Genomic DNA, 23527 nt, shown 5'->3' with positions numbered 1-23527 from the left:
GCTGAGCAGCAGAGACAGAAAAAAAGACAGGAACCGAGTAAAGGAGCAGAGCAGTGGACATAGAAGCCAAAGAGTGGAGACTGAAGCAGAGCAGCAGAGACAGGAGCAGAGGAGTGAAGACAGGAGCCAAAGAGCTGAGACAGGAGTCGAGTTGAGAAGACAGGAGCTGAGACATGGAGACAGGGCAACCTAGAGAGAGAGACTTGGACTGCTGGTTAGTCCCTCCTCCATGCTTTACACTGCAGCATTGATTGCTCAGCTACAAGTCTGAATATTATAAGTTTTAATTCTTTTAACTCCGACATTTGATAAACTTAATTCATAGGTCACAAAGCTGTAATCTGTATCCGGATCAGCTCCAGGGTCAGTCCGGCTTCGGGGAGGTGAGAGGCTCCGGTGCTCCCTCATCTCCCACAATGCATCGCTGCCATGTTATATGCAAATACTATGGAAATAATTCACAGCGATATCCAGCCGTTATCGGAGCCAGAGATTCAGAGCCATTATCTCCTGATATTTCTCACATTGATTTTCACATTTCCCTAAATAATAAATAATGAAATATTAATAATCTCCGTAACTTCACTTGTGACTGCAGAGTCCTCCATAAATAGGATCCGGTGATCACAGATCTCCTGCCCAGATGATCCTCAGTGGTCTGGGGTGCCGGCTTCAAACCTGCAGCTGTCTAGGGACAGAGTGGTTCAATTCCACCCTCTGGGCGCTCCGTGTCTCTGTCGTTCACATTTTGGGCAGAGTCTTTCATTATCACAGAATATCAAAATGTAACCTTTTATGACCAATGGGAAAAATGTAAGTTATGGTCGGATGCCGATTCCTGCAGCACGACATAGGTTTTTATTCAGGCTGATCCAGGGGTGGGATTCAGACAGATCTTAGGTTGTTACAATCACAATCTGCTCTCGAGACCGTGCAAGAAGATCCCTGATCCGGTGCTGTCTCTAAGGAGACGGCACAATCCTCCTACAGCAGGAGATCTGACTGTGCCGCCATCTGAGATCGTAGTCACTGCTGCACTTGCACCCTGCTCAGGAGCGACCTGACCGGTGAGAAATACTCACATAGCTTGCAGTCAGTGGAGACAAGAGCCGAGCAGCAGAGACAGGAGCCGAGGAGCAGAGACAGGAGCCGAGGAGCAGAGACAGGAACCGAGCAGCGGAGACAGGAGCCAAGGAGCGGAGACAGGAGCCGAAGAGCGGAGACAGGAGCCGAAGAGCGGAGACAGGAGCCAAGGAGCAGAGACAGGAGCCGAGCAGCGGAGACAGGAGCCAAGGAGCGGAGACAGGAGTCAAGGAGTGGAGACAGAAGCCGAGCAGCAGAGACAGGAGCTGAGCAGCGGAGACACGAGCCAAAGAGCAGAGAAAGGAGCCGAGCAGCAGAGACAGGAGCCGAGCAGCGGAGACAGGAGTCAAGGAGCGGAGACAGGAGTCAAGGAGTGGAAACAGAAGCCGAGCAGCAGAGACAGGAGCCGAGCAGCGGAGACACGAGCCAAAGAGCAGAGAAAGGAGCCGAGCAGCAGAGACAGGAGCCGAGCAGCGGAGACAGGAGCCGAGCAGCGGAGACAGGAGCCAAGGAGCGGAGACAGGAGTCAAGGAGTGGAGACAAGAGCCGAGCAGTTGAGACAGTAGCCGAGCAGCGGAGACACGAGCCAAAGAGCGGAGAAAGGAGCCGAGCAGCAGAGACAGAAGCCAAGCAGCGGAGACAGAAGCCAAGGAGCGGAGACAGGAGCTGAGCAGCGGAGACAGAAGCTGAGCAGCGGAGACAAGAGCCGAGTAGCGGAGACAGGAGCCGAGCAGTGGAGACAGGAGCCAAGGAGCGGAGACAGGAGCTGAGCAGTGGAGACAGGAGCTGAGCAGCGCAGACAGGAGCCGAGTAGCGGAGACAGGAGCAAAGGAGCGAAAACGGGAGCCTAGTAGTGGAGACAGGAGCCAAGGAGTTGAGACAGGAGCCGAGCAGTGGAGACGGGAGCCAAACAGAGAAGACAGGAGCCGAGCAGCTAAGAAAGGAGCCAAGCAGTGGAGACAGGAGTCATGGAAAGGAGACAAGAGCCGAACAGTTGAGACAGTAGCCGAGCAGCGGAGTCAGGAGTCAAGGAGCGGAGACAGGTGCTGAGCAGCTGAGAGAGGAGCCAAGGAACGGAGACAGGAGCCAAGGAGCGGAGACAGGAGCCGAGCAGTGGAGACAGGAGCCAAGAAGCGGAGACAGGAGCTGAGCAGCGAAGACAAGAGCCGAGCAGCGGAGACAGGAGACGAGCAGCAGAGACAGGAGCTGAGCAGCGGCGACAGGAGCCAAGGAGCAAAGACAGGAGCCGAGCAGTGGAGACAGAAGCCGAGCAGCAGAGACAGGAGCCAAAGAGCGGAGACAGGAGCCGAGCAGCGGACACAGGAGCTGAGCAGCAGAGACAAAAAAAAAGACAGGGACCGAGTAAAGGAGCAGAGCAGTGGACATAGAAGCCAAAGAGTGGAGACTGAAGCAGAGCAGCAGAGACAGGAGCAGAGGAGTGAAGACAGGAGCCAAAGAGCTGAGACAGGAGTCGAGTTGAGAAGACAGGAGCTGAGAAATGGAGACAGGGCAACCTAGAGAGAGAGACTTGGACTGCTGGTTAGTCCCTCCTCCATGCTTTACACTGCAGCATTGCTTGCTCAGCTACAAGTCTGAATATTATAAGTTTTAATTCTTTTAACTCCGACATTTCCTAAACTTAATTCATAGGTCACAAAGCTGTAATCTGTATCCGGATCAGCTCCAGGGTCAGTCCGGCTCCGGGGAGGTGAGAGGCTCCGGTGCTCCCTCATCTCCCACAATGCATTGCTGCCATGTTATATGCAAATACTATGGAAATAATTCACAGCGATATCCAGCCGTTATCGGAGCCAGAGATTCAGAGCAATTATCTCCTGATATTTCTCACATTGATTTTCACATTTCCCTAAATAATAAATAATGAAATATTAATAATCTCCGTAACTTCACTTGTGACTGCAGAGTCCTCCATAAATAGGATCCGGTGATCACAGATCTCCTGCCCAGATGATCCTCAGTGGTCTGGGGTGCCGGCTTCAAACCTGCAGCTGTCTAGGGACAGAGTGGTTCAATTCCACCCTCTGGGCGCTCCGTGTCTCTGTCGTTCACATTTTGGGCAGAGTCTTTCATTATCACAGAATATCAAAATTTAACCTTTTATGACCAATGGGAAAAATGTAAGTTATGGTCGGATGCCGATTCCTGCAGCACGACATAGGTTTTTATTCAGGCTGATCCAGGGGTGGGATTCAGACAGATCTTCGGTTGTTACAATCACAATCTGCTCTCAGACCGTGCAAGAAGATCCCTGATCCGGTGCTGTCTCTAAGGAGACGGCACAATCCTCCTACAGCAGGAGATCTGACTGTGCCGCCATCTGAGATCGTAGTCACTGCTGCACTGCACCCTGCTCAGGAGCGACCTGACCGGTGACAAATACTCACATAGCTTGCAGTCAGTGGAGACAGGAGCCGAGCAGCGGAGACAGGAGCCGAGGAGCAGAGACAGGAGCCGAGGAGCAGAGACAGGAGCCGAGGAGCAGAGACAGGAACCGAGCAGCGGAGACAGGAGCCAAGGAGCGGAGACAGGAGCCGAGCAGCAAAGACAGGAGCCGAAGAGCGGAGACAAGAGCCAAGGAGCGGAGACAGGAGCCGAGCAGCGGAGACAGGAGCCGAGGAGCAGAGACAGGAGCCGAGGAGCAGAGACAGGAACCGAGCAGCGGAGACAGGAGCCAAGGAGCGGAGACAGGAGCCGAAGAGCGGAGACAGGAGCCGAGCAGCGGAGACAGGAGCCGAGCAGCGGAGACAGGAGCCGAGGAGCAGAGACAGGAGCCGGGGAGCAGAGACAGGAGCCGAGGAGCAGAGACAGGAACCGAGCAGCGGAGACAGGAGCCAAGGAGCGGAGACAGGAGCCGAGCAGCAAGGACAGGAGCCGAAGAGCGGAGACAAGAGCCAAGGAGCGGAGACAGGAGCCGAGCAGCGGAGACAGGAGCCGAGCAGTGGGGACAGGAGCCAAGGAGCGGAGACAGGAGTCAAGGAGTGGAAACAGAAGCCGAGCAGCAGAGACAGGAGCCGAGCAGCGGAGACACGAGCCAAAGAGCAGAGAAAGGAGCCGAGCAGCAGAGACAGGAGCCGAGCAGCGGAGACAGGAGCCGAGCAGCGGAGACAGGAGCCAAGGAGCGGAGACAGGAGTCAAGGAGTGGAGACAAGAGCCGAGCAGTTGAGACAGTAGCCGAGCAGCGGAGACACGAGCCAAAGAGCGGAGAAAAGAGCCGAGCAGCAGAGACAGGAGCCAAGCAGCGGAGACAGAAGCCAAGCAGCGGACACAGGAGCCAAGGAGCGGAGACAGGAGCTGAGCAGCGGAGACTGAAGCTGAGCAGCGGAGACAAGAGCCGAGCAGTGGAGACAGGAGCCAAGGAGCGGAGACAGGAGCCAAACAGCGGAGACAAGAACCAAGGAGTGGAGACAGGAGCTGAGCAGTGGAGACAGGAGCTGAGCAGCGCAGACAGGAGCCGAGTAGCGGAGACAGGAGCAAAGGAGCGAAAACGGGAGCCTAGTAGTGGAGACAGGAGCCAAAGAGTTGAGACAGGAGCCGAGCAGTGGAGACGGGAGCCAAACAGAGAAGACAGGAGCCGAGCAGCTAAGAAAGGAGCCAAGCAGTGGAGACAGGAGTCATGGAAAGGAGACAAGAGCCGAACAGTTGAGACAGTAGCCGAGCAGCGGAGATAATAGCCAAAGAGCGGAGACAGGAGCCGAGCAGCAGAGACAGGAGCCGAGCAGCGGAGACAGGAGCCAAGCAGCGGACACAGGAGCCAAGGAGCGAAGACAGGAGCTGAGCAGCGGAGACGGAAGCCGAGCAGCGGAGACAGGAGCCGAGCAGTAGAGACAGGAGCCGAGCAGCGGAGACAGGAGCCAAAAAGCGGCGAGAGGAGCCGAGGGGTGGAGACAGGAGCCGAGCAGCGGAGTCAGGAGCCAAGGAGTGGAGACAGGTGCTGAGCAGCTGAGAGAGGAGCCAAGGAACAGAGACAGGAGCCAAGGAGCGGAGACAGGAGCCGAGCAGTGGAGACAGGAGCCAAGAAGCAGCGACTGGAGCCGAACAGTGGAGACAGGAGCCAAGCAGCGGAGTCAGGAGTCAAGGAGCGGCGACTGGAGCCGAACAGTGGAGACAGGAGCCAAGCAGCGGAGTCAGGAGTCAAGGAGCGGAGACAGGTGCTGAGCAGCTGAGAGAGGAGCCAAGGAACGGAGACAGGAGCCAAGGAGCGGAGACAGGAGCCGAGCAGTGGAGACAGGAGCCAAGAAGTGGAGACAGGAGCTGAGCAGCGAAGACAAGAGCCGAGCAGCGGAGACAGGAGACGAACATCAGAGACAGGAGCCGAGCAGCGGAGACAGGAGCTGAGCAGCGGCGACAGGAGCCAAGGAGCAAAGACAGGAGACGAGCAGCGGAGACAGAAGCCGAGCAGCAGAGACAGGAGCCAAAGAGCGTAGACAGGAGCCAAGCAGCGGAGACAGGAGCCAAAGAGCGTAGACAGAAGCCGAGCAGCAGAGACAGGAGCCAAAGAGCGGCGACAGGAGCCGAGCAGTGGAGACAGGAGCCAAGGAGCGGAGACAGGAACCAAACAGCGGAGACAAGAACCAAGGAGTGGAGACAGGAGCTGAGCAGTGGAGACAGGAGCTGAACAGCGCAGACAGGAGCCAAGTAGCGGAGACAGGAGCAAAGGAGCGAAAACGGGAGCCTAGTAGTGGAGACAGGAGCCAAAGAGTTGAGACAGGAGCCGAGCAGTGGAGACGGGAGCCAAACAGAGAAGACAGGAGCCGAGCAGCTAAGAAAGGAGCCAAGCAGTGGAGACAGGAGTCATGGAAAGGAGACAAGAGCCGAACAGTTGAGACAGTAGCCGAGCAGCGGAGACAATAGCCAAAGAGCGGAGACAGGAGCCGAGCAGCAGAGACTGGAGCCGAGCAGCGGAGACAGGAGCCAAGCAGCGGACACAGGAGCCAAGGAGCGAAGACAGGAGCTGAGCAGCGGAGACGGAAGCCGAGCAGCGGAGACAGGAGCCGAGCAGTAGAGACAGGAGCCGAGCAGCGGAGACAGGAGCCAAAAAGCGGCGAGAGGAGCCGAGAGCTGGAGACAGGAGCCGAGCAGCGGAGTCAGGAGCCAAGGAGTGGAGACAGGTGCTGAGCAGCTGAGAGAGGAGCCAAGGAACAGAGACAGGAGCCAAGGAGCGGAGACAGGAGCCGAGCAGTGGAGACAGGAGCCAAGAAGCGGCGACTGGAGCCGAACAGTGGAGACAGGAGCCAAGCAGCGGAGTCAGGAGTAAAGGAGCGGAGACAGGTGCTGAGCAGCTGAGAGAGGAGCCAAGGAACGGAGACAGGAGCCAAGGAGCGGAGACAGGAGCCGAGCAGTGGAGACAGGAGCCAAGAAGCGGAGACAGGCGCTGAGCAGCGAAGACAAGAGCCGAGCAGCGGAGACAGGAGACGAGCAGCAGAGACAGGAGCCGAACAGCGGAGACAGGAGCTGAGCAGCGGCGACAGGAGCCAAGGAGCAAAGACAGGAGCCGAGCAGCGGAGACAGAAGCCGAGCAGCAGAGACAGGAGCCAAAGAGCGTAGACAGGAGACGAGCAGCGGAGACAGGAGCCAAAGAGCGGAGACAGGAGCCAAAGAGCGGAGACAGGAGCTGAGCAGCAGAGACAAAAAAAAAGACAGGGACCGAGTAAAGGAGAAAAGCAGTGGACATAGAAGCCAAAGAGTGGAGACTGAAGCAGAGCAGCAGAGACAGGAGCAGAGGAGTGAAGACAGGAGCCAAAGAGCTGAGACAGGAGTCGAGTTGAGAAGACAGGAGCTGAGACATGGAGACAGGGCAACCTAGAGAGAGAGACTTGGACTGCTGGTTAGTCCCTCCTCCATGCTTTACACTGCAGCATTGCTTGCTCAGCTACAAGTCTGAATATTATAAGTTTTAATTCTTTTAACTCCGACATTTCCTAAACTTAATTCATAGGTCACAAAGCTGTAATCTGTATCCGGATCAGCTCCAGGGTCAGTCCGGCTCCGGGGAGGTGAGAGGCTCCGGTGCTCCCTCATCTCCCACAATGCATCGCTGCCATGTTATATGCAAATACTATGGAAATGCTCCACAGCGATATCCAGCCGTTATCGGAGCCAGAGATTCAGAGCAATTATCTCCTGATATTTCTCACATTGATTTTCACATTTCCCTAAATAATAAATAATGAAATATTAATAATCTCCGTAACTTCACTTGTGACTGCAGAGTCCTCCATAAATAGGATCCGGTGATCACAGATCTCCTGCCCAGATGATCCTCAGTGGTCTGGGGTGCCGGCTTCAAACCTGCAGCTGTCTAGAGACAGAGTGGTTCAATTCCACCTTCTGGGCGCTCCGTGTCTCTGTCGTTCACATTTTGGGCAGAGTCTTTCATTATCACAGAATATCAAAATTTAACCTTTTATGACCAATGGGAAAAATGTAAGTTATGGTCAGATGCCGATTCCTGCAGCACGACATAGGTTTTTATTCAGGCTGATCCAGGGGTGGGATTCAGACAGATCTTAGGTTGTTACAATCACAATCTGCTCTCAGACCGTGCAAGAAGATCCCTGATCCGGTGCTGTCTCTAAGGAGACGGCACAATCCTCCTACAGCAGGAGATCTGACTGTGCCGCCATCTGAGATCGTAGTCACTGCTGCACTGCACCCTGCTCAGGAGCGACCTGACCGGTGAGAAATACTCACATAGCTTGCAGTCAGTGGAGACAAGAGCCGAGCAGCGGAGACAGGAGCCGAGGAGCAGAGACAGGAGCCGAGGAGCAGAGACAGGAGCCGAGGAGCAGAGACAGGAACCGAGCAGCGGAGACAGGAGCCAAGGAGCGGAGACAGGAGCCGAGCAGCAAGGACAGGAGCCGAAGAGCGGAGACAAGAGCCAAGGAGCGGAGACAGGAGCCGAGCAGCGGAGACAGGAGCCGAGCAGTGGGGACAGGAGCCAAGGAGCGGAGACAGGAGTCAAGGAGTGGAAACAGAAGCCGAGCAGCAGAGACAGGAGCCGAGCAGCGGAGACACGAGCCAAAGAGCAGAGAAAGGAGCCGAGCAGCAGAGACAGGAGCCGAGCAGCGGAGACAGGAGCCGAGCAGCGGAGACAGGAGCCAAGGAGCGGAGACAGGAGTCAAGGAGTGGAGACAAGAGCCGAGCAGTTGAGACAGTAGCCGAGCAGCGGAGACACGAGCCAAAGAGCGGAGAAAAGAGCCGAGCAGCAGAGACAGGAGCCAAGCAGCGGAGACAGAAGCCAAGCAGCGGACACAGGAGCCAAGGAGCGGAGACAGGAGCTGAGCAGCGGAGACTGAAGCTGAGCAGCGGAGACAAGAGCCGAGTAGCGGAGACAGGAGCCGAGCAGTGGAGACAGGAGCCAAGGAGCGGAGACAGGAGCCAAACAGCGGAGACAAGAACCAAGGAGTGGAGACAGGAGCTGAGCAGTGGAGACAGGAGCTGAGCAGCGCAGACAGGAGCCGAGTAGCGGAGACAGGAGCAAAGGAGCGAAAACGGGAGCCTAGTAGTGGAGACAGGAGCCAAAGAGTTGAGACAGGAGCCGAGCAGTGGAGACGGGAGCCAAACAGAGAAGACAGGAGCCGAGCAGCTAAGAAAGGAGCCAAGCAGTGGAGACAGGAGTCATGGAAAGGAGACAAGAGCCGAACAGTTGAGACAGTAGCCGAGCAGCGGAGATAATAGCCAAAGAGCGGAGACAGGAGCCGAGCAGCAGAGACAGGAGCCGAGCAGCGGAGACAGGAGCCAAGCAGCGGACACAGGAGCCAAGGAGCGAAGACAGGAGCTGAGCAGCGGAGACGGAAGCCGAGCAGCGGAGACAGGAGCCGAGCAGTAGAGACAGGAGCCGAGCAGCGGAGACAGGAGCCAAAAAGCGGCGAGAGGAGCCGAGAGGTGGAGACAGGAGCCGAGCAGCGGAGTCAGGAGCCAAGGAGTGGAGACAGGTGCTGAGCAGCTGAGAGAGGAGCCAAGGAACAGAGACAGGAGCCAAGGAGCGGAGACAGGAGCCGAGCAGTGGAGACAGGAGCCAAGAAGCAGCGACTGGAGCCGAACAGTGGAGACAGGAGCCAAGCAGCGGAGTCAGGAGTCAAGGAGCGGCGACTGGAGCCGAACAGTGGAGACAGGAGCCAAGCAGCGGAGTCAGGAGTCAAGGAGCGGAGACAGGTGCTGAGCAGCTGAGAGAGGAGCCAAGTAACGGAGACAGGAGCCAAGGAGCGGAGACAGGAGCCGAGCAGTGGAGACAGGAGCCAAGAAGTGGAGACAGGAGCTGAGCAGCGAAGACAAGAGCCGAGCAGCGGAGACAGGAGACGAGCAGCAGAGACAGGAGCCGAGCAGCGGAGACAGGAGCTGAGCAGCGGCGACAGGAGCCAAGGAGCAAAGACAGGAGACGAGCAGCGGAGACAGAAGCCGAGCAGCAGAGACAGGAGCCAAAGAGCGTAGACAGGAGCCAAGCAGCGGAGACAGGAGCCAAAGAGCGTAGACAGAAGCCGAGCAGCAGAGACAGGAGCCAAAGAGCGGCGACAGGAGCCGAGCAGTGGAGACAGGAGCCAAGGAGCGGAGACAGGAACCAAACAGCGGAGACAAGAACCAAGGAGTGGAGACAGGAGCTGAGCAGTGGAGACAGGAGCTGAACAGCGCAGACAGGAGCCAAGTAGCGGAGACAGGAGCAAAGGAGCGAAAACGGGAGCCTAGTAGTGGAGACAGGAGCCAAAGAGTTGAGACAGGAGCCGAGCAGTGGAGACGGGAGCCAAACAGAGAAGACAGGAGCCGAGCAGCTAAGAAAGGAGCCAAGCAGTGGAGACAGGAGTCATGGAAAGGAGACAAGAGCCGAACAGTTGAGACAGTAGCCGAGCAGCGGAGACAATAGCCAAAGAGCGGAGACAGGAGCCGAGCAGCAGAGACTGGAGCCGAGCAGCGGAGACAGGAGCCAAGCAGCGGACACAGGAGCCAAGGAGCGAAGACAGGAGCTGAGCAGCGGAGACGGAAGCCGAGCAGCGGAGACAGGAGCCGAGCAGTAGAGACAGGAGCCGAGCAGCGGAGACAGGAGCCAAAAAGCGGCGAGAGGAGCCGAGAGCTGGAGACAGGAGCCGAGCAGCGGAGTCAGGAGCCAAGGAGTGGAGACAGGTGCTGAGCAGCTGAGAGAGGAGCCAAGGAACAGAGACAGGAGCCAAGGAGCGGAGACAGGAGCCGAGCAGTGGAGACAGGAGCCAAGAAGCGGCGACTGGAGCCGAACAGTGGAGACAGGAGCCAAGCAGCGGAGTCAGGAGTAAAGGAGCGGAGACAGGTGCTGAGCAGCTGAGAGAGGAGCCAAGGAACGGAGACAGGAGCCAAGGAGCGGAGACAGGAGCCGAGCAGTGGAGACAGGAGCCAAGAAGCGGAGACAGGAGCTGAGCAGCGAAGACAAGAGCCGAGCAGCGGAGACAGGAGACGAGCAGCAGAGACAGGAGCCGAACAGCGGAGACAGGAGCTGAGCAGCGGCGACAGGAGCCAAGGAGCAAAGACAGGAGCCGAGCAGCGGAGACAGAAGCCGAGCAGCAGAGACAGGAGCCAAAGAGCGTAGAAAGGAGCCGAGCAGCGGAGACAGGAGCCAAAGAGCGGAGACAGGAGCCAAAGAGCGGAGACAGGAGCTGAGCAGCAGAGACAAAAAAAAAGACAGGGACCGAGTAAAGGAGAAAAGCAGTGGACATAGAAGCCAAAGAGTGGAGACTGAAGCAGAGCAGCAGAGACAGGAGCAGAGGAGTGAAGACAGGAGCCAAAGAGCTGAGACAGGAGTGGAGTTGAGAAGACAGGAGCTGAGAAAGGGAGACAGGGCAACCTAGAGAGAGAGACTTGGACTGCTGGTTAGTCCCTCCTCCATGCTTTACACTGCAGCATTGCTTGCTCAGCTACAAGTCTGAATATTATAAGTTTTAATTCTTTTAACTACGACATTTTCTAAACTTAATTCATAGGTCACAAAGCTGTAATCTGTATCCGGATCAGCTCCAGGGTCAGTCCGGCTCCGGGGAGGTGAGAGGCTCCGGTGCTCCCTCATCTCCCACAATGCATCGCTGCCATGTTATATGCAAATACTATGGAAATGCTCCACAGCGATATCCAGCCGTTATCGGAGCCAGAGATTCAGAGCCATTATCTACTGATATTTCTCACATTGATTTTCACATTTCCCTAAATAATAAATAATGAAATATTAATAATCTCCGTAACTTCACTTGTGACTGCAGAGTCCTCCATAAATAGGATCCGGTGATCACAGATCTCCTGCCCAGATGATCCTCAGTGGTCTGGGGTGCCGGCTTCAAACCTGCAGCTGTCTAGGGACAGAGTGGTTCAATTCCACCCTCTGGGCGCTCCGTGTCTCTGTCGTTCACATTTTGGGCAGAGTCTTTCATTATCACAGAATATCAAAATTTAACCTTTTATGACCAATGGGAAAAATGTAAGTTATGGTCGGATGCCGATTCCTGCAGCACGACATAGGTTTTTATTCAGGCTGATCCAGGGGTGGGATTCAGACAGATCTTAGGTTGTTACAATCACAATCTGCTCTCAGACCGTGCAAGAAGATCCCTGATCCGGTGCTGTCTGTAAGGAGACGGCACAATCCTCCTACAGCAGGAGATCTGACTGTGCCGCCATCTGAGATCGTAGTCACTGCTGCACTGCACCCTGCTCAGGAGCGACCTGACCGGTGAGAAATACTCACATAGCTTGCAGTCAGTGGAGACAAGAGCCGAGGAGCGGAGACAGGATCCGAGGAGCAGAGACAGGAGCCGAGGAGCAGAGACAGGAACCGAGCAGCGGAGACAGGAGCCAAGGAGCGGAGACAGGAGCCGAGCAGCAAAGACAGGAGCCGAAGAGCGGAGACAGGAGCCAAGCAGCGGAGACAGGAGCCGAGCAGCGGAGACAGGAGCCGAGCAGTGGAGACAGGAGCCAAGGAGCGGAGACAGGAGCCGAGCAGCGGAGACAGGAGCCGAGCAGCGGAGACAGGAGCCAAGGAGCGGAGACAGGAGTCAAGGAGTGGAGACAGAAGCCGAGCAGCAGAGACAGGAGCTGAGCAGCGGAGACACGAGCCAAAGAGCAGAGAAAGGAGCCGAGCAGCAGAGACAGGAGCCGAGCAGCGGAGACAGGAGCCGAGCAGCGGAGACAGGAGTCAAGGAGTGGAGACAAGAGCCGAGCAGTTGAGACAGTAGCCGAGCAGCGGAGACACGAGTCAAAGAGCGGAGAAAGGAGCCGAGCAGCAGAGACAGGAGCCAAGCAGCGGAGACAGAAGCCAAGCAGTGGACACAGGAGCCAAGGAGCGGAGACAGGAGCTGAGCAGCGGAGACAGAAGCTGAGCAGCGGAGACAGAAGCCGAGTAGCGGAGACAGGAGCCAAGGAGCGGAGACAGGAGCCAAACAGTGGAGACAAGAACCAAGGAGTGGAGACAGGAGCTGAGCAGCGCAGACAGGAGCCGAGTAGCGGAGACAGGAGCAAAGGAGCGAAAACGGGAGCCTAGTAGTGGAGACAGGAGCCAAGGAGTTGAGACAGGAGCCGAGCAGTGTAGACAGGAGCCGAGCAGTGGAGACGGGAGCCAAACAGAGAAGACAGGAGCCGAGCAGCTAAGAAAGGAGCCAAGCAGTGGAGACAGGAGTCATGGAAAGGAGACAAGAGCCGAACAGTGGAGACAGGAGCCGAGCAGCGGAGTCAGGAGTCAAGGAGCGGAGACAGGTGCTGAGCAGCTGAGAGAGGAGCCAAGGAACGGAGACAGGAGCCAAGGAGCGGAGACAGGAGCCGAGCAGTGGAGACAGGAGCCAAGAAGCGGAGACAGGAGCTGAGCAGCGAAGACAAGAGCCGAGCAGCGGAGACAGGAGACGAGCAGCAGAGACAGGAGCCGAGCAGCGTAGACAGGAGCTGAGCAGCGGCGACAGGAGCCAAGGAGCAAAGACAGGAGCCGAGCAGCGGAGACAGAAGCCGAACAGCAGAGACAGGAGCCAAAGAGCGGAGACAGGAGCCGAGCAGCGGACACAGGAGCTGAGCAGCAGAGACAAAAAAAAGACAGGGACCGAGTAAAGGAGCAGAGCAGTGGACATAGAAGTTAAAGAGTGGAGACTGAAGCAGAGCAGCAGAGACAGGAGCAGAGGAGTGAAGACAGGAGCCAAAGAGCTGAGACAGGAGTCGAGTTGAGAAGACAGGAGCTGAGACATGGAGACAGGGCAACCTAGAGAGAGAGACTTGGACTGCTGGTTAGTCCCTCCTCCATGCTTTACACTGCAGCATTGCTTGCTCAGCTACAAGTCTGAATATTATAAGTTTTAATTCTTTTAACTCCGACATTTCCTAAACTTAATTCATAGGTCACAAAGCTGTAATCTGTATCCGGATCAGCTCCAGGGTCAGTCCGGCTCCGGGGAGGTGAGAGGCTCCGGTGCTCCCTCATCTCCCACAATGCATTGCTGTCGTCTTATATGCAGATACTATGGAAATGCTCCACAGCGATATCCAGCCGTGATCGGAGCCAGAGATTCAGAGCCATTATCTACTGATATTTCTCACATTGATTTTCACATTTCCCTAAATAATAAATAATGAAATATTAATAATCTCCGTAACTTCACTTGTGACTGCAGAGTCCTCCATAAATAGGATCCGGTGATCACAGATCTCCTGCCCAGATGATCCTCAGTGGTCTGGGGTGCCGGCTTCAAACCTGCAGCTGTCTAGGGACAGAGTGGTTCAATTCCACCCTCTGGGCGCTCCGTGTCTCTGTCGTTCACATTTTGGGCAGAGTCTTTCATTATCACAGAATATCAAAATTTAACCTTTTATGACCAATGGGAAAAATGTAAGTTATGGTCGGATGCCGATTCCTGCAGCACGACATAGGTTTTTATTCAGGCTGATCCAGGGGTGGGATTCAGACAGATCTTCGGTTGTTACAATCACAATCTGCTCTCAGACCGTGCAAGAAGATCCCTGATCCGGTGCTGCCTCTAAGGAGACGGCACAATCCTCCTACAGCAGGAGATCTGACTGTGCCGCCATCTGAGATCGTAGTCACTGCTGCACTGCACCCTGCTCAGGAGCGACCTGACCGGTGACAAATACTCACATAGCTTGCAGTCAGTGGAGACAAGAGCCGAGCAGCAGAGACAGGAGCCGAGGAGCAGAGACAGGAGCCGAGGAGCAGAGACAGGAACCGAGCAGCGGAGACAGGAGCCAAGGAGCGGAGACAGGAGCCGAAGAGCGGAGACAGGAGCCGAAGAGCGGAGACAGGAGCCAAGGAGCAGAGACAGGAGCCGAGCAGCGGAGACAGGAGCCAAGGAGCGGAGACAGGAGTCAAGGAGTGGAGACAGAAGCCGAGCAGCAAAGACAGGAGCCGAAGAGCGGAGACAAGAGCCAAGGAGCGGAGACAGGAGCCGAGCAGCAAAGACAGGAGCCGAAGAGCGGAGACAAGAGCCAAGGAGCGGAGACAGGAGCCGAGCAGCGGAGACAGGAGCCGAGGAGCGGAGACAGGAGTCAAGGAGTGGAGACAGAAGCCGAGCAGCAGAGACAGGAGCCGAGCAGCGGAGACACGAGCCAAAGAGCAGAGAAAGGAGCCGAGCAGCAGAGACAGGAGCCGAGCAGCGGAGACAGGAGCCGAGCAGCGGAGACAGGAGCCAAGGAGCGGAGAAAGGAGCTGAGCAGCGGAGACAGAAGCTGAGCAGCGGAGACAGAAGCCAAGCAGCGGACACAGGAGCCAAGGAGCGGAGACAGGAGCCAAGGAGCGGAGACAAGAGCCGAGTAGCGGAGACAGGAGCCGAGCAGTGGAGACAGGAGCCAAGGAGCGGAGACAGGAGCTGAGCAGTGGAGACAGGAGCTGAGCAGCGCAGACAGGAGCCGAGTAGCGGAGACAGGAGCAAAGGAGCGAAAACGGGAGCCTAGTAGTGGAGACAGGAGCCAAGGAGTTGAGACAGGAGCCGAGCAGTGGAGACGGGAGCCAAACAGAGAAGACAGGAGCCGAGCAGCTAAGAAAGGAGCCAAGCAGTGGAGACAGGAGTCATGGAAAGGAGACAAGAGCCGAACAGTTGAGACAGTAGCCGAGCAGCGGAGTCAGGAGTCAAGGAGCGGAGACAGGTGCTGAGCAGCTGAGAGAGGAGCCAAGGAACGGAGACAGGAGCCAAGGAGCGGAGACAGGAGCCGAGCAGTGGAGACAGGAGCCAAGAAGCGGAGACAGGAGCTGAGCAGCGAAGACAAGAGCCGAGCAGCGGAGACAGGAGACGAGCAGCAGAGACAGGAGCCGAGCAGCGGAGACAGGAGCTGAGCAGCGGCGACAGGAGCCAAGGAGCAAAGACAGGAGCCGAGCAGCGGAGACAGAAGCCGAGCAGCAGAGACAGGAGCCAAAGAGCGGAGACAGGAGCCGAGCAGCGGACACAGGAGCTGAGCAGCAGAGACAAAAAAAAAGACAGGGACCGAGTAAAGGAGCAGAGCAGTGGACATAGAAGCCAAAGAGTGGAGACTGAAGCAGAGCAGCAGAGACAGGAGCAGAGGAGTGAAGACAGGAGCCAAAGAGCTGAGACAGGAGGCGAGTTGAGAAGACAGGAGCTGAGACATGGAGACAGGGCAACTCAGAGAGAGAGACTTGGACTGCTGGTTAGTCCCTCCTCCATGCTTTACACTGCAGCATTGCTTGCTCAGCTACAAGTCTGAATATTATAAGTTTTAATTCTTTTAACTACGACATTTCCTAAACTTAATTCATAGGTCACAAAGCTGTAATCTGTATCCGGATCAGCTCCAGGGTCAGTCCGGCTCCGGGGAGGTGAGAGGCTCCGGTGCTCCCTCATCTCCCACAATGCATTGCTGCCATGTTATATGCAAATACTATGGAAATGCTCCACAGCGATATCCAGCCGTTATCGGAGCCAGAGATTCAGAGCCATTATCTACTGATATTTCTCACATTGATTTTCACATTTCCCTAAATAATAAATAATGAAATATTAATAATCTCCGTAACTTCACTTGTGACTGCAGAGTCGTCCATAAATAGGATCCGGTGATCACAGATCTCCTGCCCAGATGATACTCAGTGGTCTGGGGTGCCGGCTTCACACCTGCAGCTGTCTAGGGACAGAGGGGTTCAATTCCACCCTCTGGGCGCTCCGTGTCTCTGTCGTTCACATTTTGGGCAGAGTCTTTCATTATCACAGAATATCAAAATTTAACCTTTTATGACCAATGGGAAAAATGTAAGTTATGGTCGGATGCCGATTCCTGCAGCACGACATAGGTTTTTATTCAGGCTGATCCAGGGGTGGGATTCAGACAGATCTTAGGTTGTTACAATCACAATCTGCTCTCAGACCGTGCAAGAAGATCCCTGATCCGGTGCTGTCTCTAAGGAGACGGCACAATCCTCCTACAGCAGGAGATCTGACTGTGCCGCCATCTGAGATCGTAGTCACTGCTGCACTGCACCCTGCTCAGGAGCGACCTGACCGGTGAGAAATACTCACATAGCTTGCAGTCAGTGGAGACAGGAGCCGAGCAGTGGAGACAGGAGCCGAGGAGCAGAGACAGGAGCCGAGGAGCAGAGACAGGAGCCGAGGAGCAGAGACAGGAACCGAGCAGCGGAGACAAGAGCCGAGGAGCAGAAACAGGAGTCAAACAGCGGAGACAGGAGCCGAGCAGCGGAGACAGGAGCTGAGCAGCGGAGACAGGAGCCGAGCAGCGGAGACAGGAGCCGAGCAGCGGAGACAGGAGCTGAGCAGTGGAGACAGGAGCCAAGGAGCGGCGACAGGAGCTGAACAGTGGAGACAGGAGCCAAGCAGCGGAGTCAGGAGCCAAGGAGCGAAGACAGGAGCCGAGCAGTGGAGACAGTATCCAAGAAGTGGAGACAGGAGCTGAGCAGCGAAGTCAGGAGCCGAGCAGCGGAGATAGGAGACGAGCAGCAGAGACAGGAGCCGAGCAGCAGAGACAGGAGCCGAGCAGTGGAGACAGGAGCCGAGCAGTGGAGACAGGAGCCGAGCAGCAGAGACAGAAACAGAGACAGGAACCGAGTAAAGTAGCAGAGCAGTGGACATAGAAGCCCAAGAGTGGAGACTGAAGCAGAGTAGCAGAGACAGGAGCCGAGGAGCAGAGACAGGAGCCAAGGAGCGGAGACAGGAGCCAAGGAGCGGAGACAGGAGCCGAGCAGCGGAGACAGGAGCCAAGGAGCGGAGACAGGAGCCGAGCAGCTTAGCCAGAAGCCGAGCAGTGGAGACAAGAGCCAATCAGTCTAGCTAGGAGTTGAGCAGCGGCGATAGGAGCTGAGCAGTGCAGTCTGGAGCCGAGCAGCGGAGACAGGAGATGAGTAGCAGAGAAAAGAATTGAGTATCGGAGACAGAAGTAAAACATTTGAGCAGCAGAGAGAGGAGCTGAGTAGTAGAGACCGCAGAAGATGCGTAATCTGAGGAGCAGTAGCAGAGAAATGAAGACAGGGGCAGAGACAGGAGTCGAGGAGTGGTGATTGAAGCTGAACAGCCTAGCCAAAAGCTGTGCAAAAGAGACATGAGCCAAGCAGTAGAAACAGGAGTTGAGAACAGGAGACAGAAGCCGAGAAGCCAAACCAGAAGCCGAGCAGTAGAGACAGGAGCTGAGCAGCAGAGACCAGAGCCAAGCAGTGGAGACAAGAGCTAATCAGCCTAGCCAGGAGTCGAGCAGTGGAGGCAGGAGCTGAGCAGAGGAATCTGTAGCCGAGCAGCGGAGTCTGTAGCCGAGCAGCAAAGACAGGAGATGAGTAGCAGAGAAAGACTTGAGTATCAGAGACAGAAGCAAAGCAGTTGAGCAGCAGAGAGAGGAGCTGAGTAGTGGAGACCTGAGCCGAGCAGCAGAGACAGAAGCCATGCAGCAAACACAGAAGCTGAGAAGCAGGGACAAGAGCAGACAAATGATGACAGGATTTGAGCAGCGGTGACAAGAGTCGAGGGGTGGTGAAAGAAGCCGAGCAGTGGAGACAGGAGCTGAACAGCCTAGTCAGAAGGCAAGCAGAAGAGAAAGGAGCCGAGCAGCAGAAACTGGAGTTCAGAAGAAAAGTTAGAAGCCGAGTAGCAGAGACAACAGCTGAGCAGAGGAGACAGGAGCCGAGCAGCCGAGCCAGAAACTGAGCACTTGGGACAGAAGCCGACCAGTGAAGACTGGAGCTAAGCAGCCTAGTGAGAAGCTGAGCAGCAGAGACCAGAGCAGAAGCGACAGGAGTTGAGCAGCCCAACCAGGAGTGGAGATAGGAGCTGAGCAGCAGAGACAGGAGCCGTGCATTTCTAATGTGGGTGAATAGATTCCCCAGTGTTAGGTTTTAGTTTGTGGAACTGACCTGATTAGGCTGCTGAGCTGAGAAGAAATGTGTATTGACATCAAACCATCCTGAAATTCATCTAAAAGAGAGGGAGGGCGTCTTGTACTGCTGGTTAGTCCGTCCTCCATGCTTTACACTGCAGCATTGCTTGCTCAGCTACAAGTCTGAACATTATGAGATTTTTGACATTCCCTGACCGCAGATCACAGGTCACACAGGTGTAACCTGTATCCGGATCTCACTGCGAGCTCCAGGGTCAGTCCGGCACCGGGGAGGTGAGAGGCTCCGGTGCTCCCTCATCTCCCACAATGCATTGCTGCTGTGTTATATGCAGATACTATGGAAATGCTCCACAGCGATATCCAGCCGTGATCGGAGCCAGAGATTCAGAGCAATTATCTACTGATATTTCTTACATTGATTTTCACATTTCCCTAAATAATAAATAATGAAATATTAATAATGTCCGTAACTTCACTTGTGACTGCAGAGTCCTCCATAAATAGGATCCGGTGATCACAGATCTCCTGCCCAGATGATCCTCAGTGGTCTGGGGTGCCGGCTTCACACCTGCAGCTGTCTAGGGACAGAGGGGTTCAATTCCACCCTCTGGGCGCTCCGTGTCTCTGTCACATTTTGGGCGGAGTCTTACTTTATAGTGTAATTTCAAGAAACCTTTTATGACCAATTATAAAAATGTAAGTTCTGGTCGGATGACGATTCCCGCACCATGATGTAGTTTTTTCATCAGGCCGATCCAGGGGTGGTTCAGCTGGACCCGGTTCTTATGTTGTTATTATCATAACCAGTTCGCAGAAATGGCAAGAAGAAGAAGATCCCCGATCCGGAGCTGTCTGTAAGGAGACGGCACAATCCTCCTGCAGCAACGCTGATTGACGTAGTAGTCACTGCTGCAGAAGATCAGCAGAGACCAGAGTCAAGTCACGGAGCCGAGCAGCGGAGTCAGAAGCCAAGCAGCAGAGAAAGGGCCGAACAGTGGAGAAAAGATCTAAACAGTAGAGACAGGAGCTGAGCAGCAGTGCCAGAAGCTTAGAAGCAGAGGGAGGAGCTGAGCAGCAGAGACAGGTGCCAAGTAGCGGAAACAGGAGACGACTAGCAGAGACAGGAACCGAGCAGCAGAGACAGGAGCCAAGTAGCGGAAACAGGAGATGATTAGCAGAGACAGGAACCGAGCAGCAGAGACAGGAGCCAAGTAGCGGAAACAGGAGACGACTAGCAGAGACAAGAGCCAAGTAGCGGAGACAGGAGCCAAGCAGCAGAGTCAGGAGCCGAGCAGCAGAGACAGGAGCCGAGCAGCGGAGACAGGAGCCCAGTAGCGGAGACAGGAGCCGAGCATCAGAGACAGGAGCCGAGCATCAGAGACAGGAGCCAAGTAGTAGGAACAGGAGGCAAGCAGCAGAGACAGGAGCCAAGTAGCGGAGACAGGAGCCGAGCAGCAGAGACAGGAGCCGAGCAGCAGAGACAGGAGCCGAGCAGCAGAGACAGGAGCTGAGCAGCAGACATTGATTCCATGTGCACCACGCTAATGAGGGTGGAAGGCCGATCATCCTTTATATATTAGTTAGTAAACCTGACCTTGTTATTAGTGGCTCCTGAGCTCAGTAGAATTGTGTATTGACATCAAAACGTCTTGAAAATCATATTCGAGAGAGAGAATGGTTTGGGCTGGAGTTTTGTCCGTCCTCCATGCTTTACACTACAGCGTTGCTTCCTCAGCTACAAGTCTGAACATTCTAATTTTACTCTTTTCCCTAAACATAGTTTTCAGGTCACAAAGCTGTACTCTGTACCCAGATTTCACTATGCGCTCCGGGGTCAGTCCGGCATTCGTCGGATGCCGATTCCTGCACCCAGTTGTAGTTTTTCATCAGGTTGATCCAGCAAGAAGAAGCAGAGCCCGATCCGGTGCGGTCTCTATATGGACGGCCACTATCTGAGGCCTCCTTCACACATCCGTGTCTCCGGTACGTGTGACGCCCGTTTTCTCACGTACTGGAGACACGGACATACGTACACCCATTAAAGTCAACAGGTCCGTGCACACATCCGTGTTTTGACATTGGCCGTGTGTACGTATTCTCCACACGGTGACGTCCGTTTTCTGTCAGCAGCACGGATGCTACACGGACCCCACACTGATGTGATTAGTGACACGTGTCGGAGAAACCACAGGTCACATAAAATTAATTGTCTCTTCAGGGAGGGAGGAGACGAGCTCTAGCGCCACCTATTAGAAATAGTAATCCTAAATCCTAAATAGGATTGCTACTTCCAATAGGTGGCGCTAGAGCTCGTCTCCTCCCTCCCTGAAGAGACAATTTGTATATTTCCCAGAGGAGCATTGCAGCTGTAAGTCTCCTCACCGGCAGCCAGACTGGTGTCAGTCTCCGCAAGGAGAAATGTTATCCCCTTAGACCCCGCTATAGCTTCTCATACAGCCAGATCAGATCTCATACTTTGCACTGATGAGGGGTAATTACCGTGAAACACCGTGTCTGTAAACTGAGGTTCTGATCTGGTATAAATCCTAAGTCACATGACAAGGCTTGTTAAAGAGTCACTTTTGACTTTTAGGATTGTTACTTCTAATACATGGCAGTATCTGGGTGTCACACATATAGCGTAGGGACAGCACACAAAGAGCACACACACCTTCACCATGGACTTGTGAAAGAGGCCTGAGAGATAGCATTCACTACTGCACTGTAGTCAGCAGAGAAGGGAGGCGAGTCACGGAGCCGAGAGCCATGCGCAGGAGTCAGAAGGAAAGTAGCAGAGCCAGAAGCCAAGCAACAGCCAGGAGCGGAGCAGCAGAGCCAGGAGCGGAGCAGCGGAGACAGGAGCGGAGTAGCGGAGACAGGAGCGGAGCAGCGGAGATAGGAGCGGAGCAGCGGAGACAGGAGCGGAGCAGCGGAGACAAGAGCAGAGCAGCGGAGCCAGGAGCGGAGCAGCAGAGCCAGGAGCGGAGCAGCAGAGACAGGAGCGGAGCAGCGGAGACAGGAGCGGAGCAGCGGAGACAGGAGCGGAGCAGCGGAGACAGGAGCGGAGCAGCGGAGACAGGAGCGGAGCAGCGGAGACAGGAGCGGAGCAGCGGAGACAGGAGCGGAGCAGCAGAGCCAGGAGCGGAGCAGCGGAGACAGGAGCGGAGCAGCAGAGCCAGGAGCGGAGCAGTGGAGACAGGAGCGGAGCAGCGGAGACAGGAGCGGAGCAGCGGAGCCAGGAGCAGAGCAGTGGAGACAGGAGAGGAGCAGCAGAGCCAGGAGCGGAGCAGCGGAGACAGGAGCGGAGCAGCGGAGACAGGAGCGGAGCAGCGGAGACAGGAGCGGAGCAGCGGACACAGGAGCGGAGCAGCGGAGACAGGAGCGGAGCAGTGGAGACAGGAGCAGAGCAGTGGAGGCAGGAGCAGAGCAGTGGAGACAGGAGCAGAGCAGTGGAGGCAGGAGCAGAGCAGTGGAGACAGGAGCAGAGCAGTGGAGACAGGAGCGGAGCAGTGGAGACAGGAGCGGAGCAGCAGAGCCAGGAGCGGAGCAGCGGAGACAAGAGCAGAGCAGCGGAGCCAGGAGCGGAGCAGCGGAGCCAGGAGCGGAGCAGCGGAGACAGGAGCGGAGCAGTGGAGACAAGAGCAGAGCAGCGGAGCCAGGAGCGGAGCAGCGGAGCCAGGAGCGGAGCAGCGGAGACAGGAGCGGAGCAGCAGAGCCAGGAGCGGAGCAGCGGAGACAGGAGCGGAGCAGTGGAGACAAGAGCAGAGCAGCGGAGCCAGGAGCGGAGCAGTGGAGATAGGAGCAGAGCAGTGGAGACAGGAGTGGAGCAGCAGAGCCAGGAGCAGAGCAGTGGAGACAGGAGCGGAGCAGCAGAGCCAGGAGCGGAGCAGCGGAGACAGGAGCAGAGCAGTGAAGACAGGAGCAGAGCAGTGGAGACAGGAGCAGATCAGTGGAGACAGGAGCAGAGCAGTGGAGACAGGGGCAGAGCAGCGGAGCTAGGAGCAGAGCAGTGGAGACAGGAGCAGAGCCAGGAGCAGAGCAACGGAGCCAGGGGCAGAGCAGTGGATACAGGAGCGGAGCAGTGGAGACAGGAGCAAAGCAGTGGAGACCGGAGCAGAGCAGTGGAGACAGGAGCAGAGCAGTGGAGACAGGAGCAGAGCAGTGGAGACAGGAGCGGAGCAGCGGAGATAGAAGCAGAGCAGCGGAGACAGGAGCAGAGCAGCAGAGCCAGGAGCAGAGCCAGGAGCGGTGCAGTGGAGGCAGAAGCTGAACATTTCTAATGCGGGAGAATAGATCTGCTGATATTAGGTTTTGGTTAGTGAACATTACCTGATTATTAGCAGCTCCTGAGCTCATTAGAAGTTTTTATTGACATTAAACAATCCAGAATTTCATCTGAGAGAGAGAGAGACTTGGACTGCTGTTTTGTGTTTCCTCCATGCTTTACACTGCAGCGTTGCTTGCCCATCTACAAGTCTATTTTACACTTTTATTTCCAACATTCCCTAAACTTAATTCACAGGTCACAAAGCTGTAACCTGTATCCGGATCAGCTCCAGGGTCAGTCCGGCTCCGGGGAGGTGAGAGGCTCCGGTGCTCCCTCATCTCCCACAATGCATTGCTGCTGTTTAATATGCAGATACTATGGAAATGCTGCACAGCGATATCCAGCTGTGATCGGAGCCAGAGATTCAGAGCAATTATCTCCTGATATTTCTCACATTGATTTTCACATTTCCCTAAATAATAAATTGTGAAATATTAATAATCTCCGTAACTTCACTTGTGACTGCAGAGTCATCCATAAATAGGATCCGGTGATCACAGATCTCCTGCCCAGATGATCCTCAGTGGTCTGGTGCATAGGCAGATTGTCGCCTTTTGGCTAAGATCAAGTGTAGTTTCGTTCGACAAGGGGGTTTAAGATTGGGAGCCACCATAGTACAATGATACAATGCACACTGGAAGGTTGCGCTTGCTAGTACTCAGGATGGATAAAGTATATTCATCTAGAGGAAAACATGGCCCCACCAGGATCGAGGCTATTAGACTGAGTGTGGAGGCTATGGTGCAATGTACCCCAGGACTGGTCACCCTGGAGGGAATCTGAGCTTGCTGGGTTGGCGCCCTGGCGAGC

At 55.5% G+C, this 23527-nt stretch overlaps 7 non-coding genes across 7 annotated transcripts; all 7 read left to right on the top strand.

Annotated features, from left to right (window-relative positions):
* The first annotated feature begins 637 nt into the window (after nucleotides 1-637).
* Nucleotides 638-724, top strand: TRNASTOP-UCA (transfer RNA opal suppressor (anticodon UCA)). The gene has a single exon. It is a non-coding gene; the product is annotated as a tRNA-Sec (tRNA).
* A 2321-nt stretch (nucleotides 725-3045) lies between these two features.
* Nucleotides 3046-3132, top strand: TRNASTOP-UCA (transfer RNA opal suppressor (anticodon UCA)). The gene has a single exon. It is a non-coding gene; the product is annotated as a tRNA-Sec (tRNA).
* A 4219-nt stretch (nucleotides 3133-7351) lies between these two features.
* TRNASTOP-UCA (transfer RNA opal suppressor (anticodon UCA)) lies at nucleotides 7352-7438 on the top strand. The gene has a single exon. It is a non-coding gene; the product is annotated as a tRNA-Sec (tRNA).
* A 3919-nt stretch (nucleotides 7439-11357) lies between these two features.
* Nucleotides 11358-11444, top strand: TRNASTOP-UCA (transfer RNA opal suppressor (anticodon UCA)). Its single transcript has one exon. It is a non-coding gene; the product is annotated as a tRNA-Sec (tRNA).
* Nucleotides 11445-13742: 2298 nt separating this feature from the next.
* TRNASTOP-UCA (transfer RNA opal suppressor (anticodon UCA)) lies at nucleotides 13743-13829 on the top strand. The gene has a single exon. It is a non-coding gene; the product is annotated as a tRNA-Sec (tRNA).
* Nucleotides 13830-16128: 2299 nt separating this feature from the next.
* TRNASTOP-UCA (transfer RNA opal suppressor (anticodon UCA)) lies at nucleotides 16129-16215 on the top strand. Its single transcript has one exon. It is a non-coding gene; the product is annotated as a tRNA-Sec (tRNA).
* Nucleotides 16216-18917: 2702 nt separating this feature from the next.
* Nucleotides 18918-19004, top strand: TRNASTOP-UCA (transfer RNA opal suppressor (anticodon UCA)). The gene has a single exon. It is a non-coding gene; the product is annotated as a tRNA-Sec (tRNA).
* Nucleotides 19005-23527: the final 4523 nt, after the last annotated feature.

This window comes from Anomaloglossus baeobatrachus, chromosome 6 (genome assembly GCF_048569485.1).
Source record: "Anomaloglossus baeobatrachus isolate aAnoBae1 chromosome 6, aAnoBae1.hap1, whole genome shotgun sequence".
Classification (NCBI taxonomy): Eukaryota; Metazoa; Chordata; class Amphibia; order Anura; family Aromobatidae; genus Anomaloglossus; species Anomaloglossus baeobatrachus.
The sequence above is the reverse complement of the archived record's forward strand: the minus strand, read 5'-3'. Positions and strand labels throughout refer to the sequence as shown.